Source organism: Triticum aestivum, chromosome 4D (genome assembly GCF_018294505.1).
Source record: "Triticum aestivum cultivar Chinese Spring chromosome 4D, IWGSC CS RefSeq v2.1, whole genome shotgun sequence".
In the NCBI taxonomy this organism is placed as follows: Eukaryota; Viridiplantae; Streptophyta; class Magnoliopsida; order Poales; family Poaceae; genus Triticum; species Triticum aestivum.
Genome location: NC_057805.1, coordinates 496,907,928 through 496,910,352, shown reverse-complemented (window position 1 = coordinate 496,910,352; position 2,425 = coordinate 496,907,928). Strand labels below are relative to the sequence as shown.

Sequence of the window (2,425 nt, the reverse complement as noted above, 5' to 3'; positions counted from 1 at the left end):
CCACCGCCCGAGCGCGGTCACCGACGTGCCGCCGTCGCTCCCGCGGCCACCGACCATCGTTCGCCGCTCCGACAAGTCCGGGAGCTCCGTCGTGGTCCGCCTCTTCTTCCTCGACACCGGATCGGGACCGGGAGCGCCACCGCCGTCGCATTCTTCCTCTTCCTCATCTACGGCCACCGCGCGACCTCGCCGTCGACCTGCTCCACCGGTCCTCCCCGCGCCCGCTGCCGAGACCCTACGCTCTCACAGTGAGCTCCACCTCCTCCTCCTCCCCTCCTAGCTCACCGCATCCCGTAGCTCGCTCCCCCGCCGCGCTTACCCTTCCGCCGCCCTGCTGCGTCACCGCCGTGGCCACTGCTGCCATGGCCCCCGTCCGAGCCCTCTGTCGTGCTCCTGGTGTTCCCAGGAGCCCGGCGAGCCCTTCCTCTCGCCCTCTCGTGCCCCCTAGCCCATTCCCGACGTGGCCCCGAACGCCGTCGCCGCCCATGCTCGCCGCCGATGGGTATTCCGGCCGTCCCCGGGCGAGCCACCACCACCACCCGACATGGCGCCGTGCGCATGTTCGAACGGTGCCAACCGCACGCGAAACGGCCGCCCCTAGCACGATTCCGGCGAGGTCCCGAGCGCCTCCGCCGTGTTTTGGCTCACCGGAGCCAACTCCGACGCCGGCCGGTTGACCCAGTCAACTGCTGACCAGGCAGCCCAGTGCCACTGAATGGTGGGCCCCGCCCCTAACACTAATTAAATTACTTAATTTAATTAAATTTAAATTGATTACTCACTGACAGTGGGCCCATGTTATCTAATTAGTTAGATTAATTGAAATTAAACTCTGTTAAGGCCACTGTCTATGACAGGTGGGACCCATTGGTCAGTTTGACTAGTCAAACGGGTCAGCTGACTGCTGACGTCATGCTGATGCATTGCTGACGCATTAATAGATTTATGTTAATAAAAATAATTTCAGAAAATGGTTTAATCTTTGAAAATCATATAAAATAATCCGTAACTCGGATGAAAATACTTTCTACATGACAGTTGCTCAGAACGACGAGACGAATCCGAATACGCACCCCGTTCGTTCACCACACGTCCCTAGCATACTGAACCTGCAACATTTCACCTCCGGTCCATCTGTCCGAAAACGCGAAACATCGGGAATACTTTCCCGGATGTTCCCCCCTTCGCCGGTATCACCTACTACCGCGTTAGGGCACACCTAGCATCACGCTTTGTCATGTCATGCATCATCATGCATCTGTTTGCATTGTATTCATTGTTTCTTCCCCCTCTTCTCTCCGCTAGACTACGAGACCGACGCCGCTGCTGGTGCCCCGACCGACTACGCTGTTGACGACCCCTCCTTCTTGCCAGAGCAATCAGGCAAGCCCCCCCCTTGATCATCAGATATCACCTATTCTTCAATATATTGCTTGCATTAGAGTAGTGTAGCATGTTACTGCTTTCCGTTAATCCTATCCTGATGCATAGCCTGTCCATGCTACTACTGTTGTTACCTTTACCTGCAATACTACATGCTTAGTATAGGATGCTAGTTTTCCATTAGTGGCCCTACATTCGTGTCCGTCTGCTGTGCTATACTATCGGGTCGTGATCACTTGGGCGGTGATCACGGGTATATACTTATATACTCTATACATGATACCTGTGGTGACTAAAGTCGGGTCGGCTCGTAGGAGTATCCGCGAGTGGATCTTTGTGGCGGAGCGACAGGGCAGGTTGAGACCGCCTAGGTGAGAGGTGGGCCTGGCCCTGGTCGGCGTTCGCGGATACTTAACACGCTTAACGAGATCTTGGTATTTGATCCGAGTCTGGCCATTTGGTCTATACACACTAACCAACTACGCGGGAACAGTTATGGGCACTCGACGTCGTGGTATCAGCCGAAGCCTTCGTGACGTCAGCGACTGAGTGGCGCGCGCCGGATTGAACTGGAACGCCTACTAGGCTAGGTCTGCTTTCGGCCGCGTTCGCAACGTGCAGGTGTGCAATGGGCGATGGGCTCAGACCCCTGCGCCATAGGATTTAGACCGGCGTGCTGACCTCTCTGTTGTGCCTAGGTGGGGCTGCGATGTGTTGATCTTTCGCGGCCGGGCATGACCCAGAAAAGTGTGTCCGGCCAAATGGGATCGAGCGTGTTGGGTTATGTGGTGCACCCCTGCAGGGAAGTTTATCTATTCGAATAGCCGTGTCCCTCGGTAAAAGGACGACCCAGAGTTGTACCTTGACCTTATGACAACTAGAACTGGATACTTAATAAAACACACCCTTCCAAGTGCTAGATACAACCCGGTGATCGCTCTCTAACAGGGCAACGAGGAGGGGATCGCCGGGTAGGATTATGCTATGCGATGCTACTTGGAGGACTTCAATCTACTCTCTTCTACATGCTGCAAGATGGAGG

General features: G+C 55.5%; 1 pseudogene; it reads right to left on the bottom strand.

Moving 5' to 3' along the window:
* The window catches only part of LOC123097140 (cold-regulated protein 27-like), a 3,511-nt pseudogene extending 3,147 nt beyond the window's left edge, over positions 1-364 (bottom strand).
* Positions 365-2,425: the final 2,061 nt, after the last annotated feature.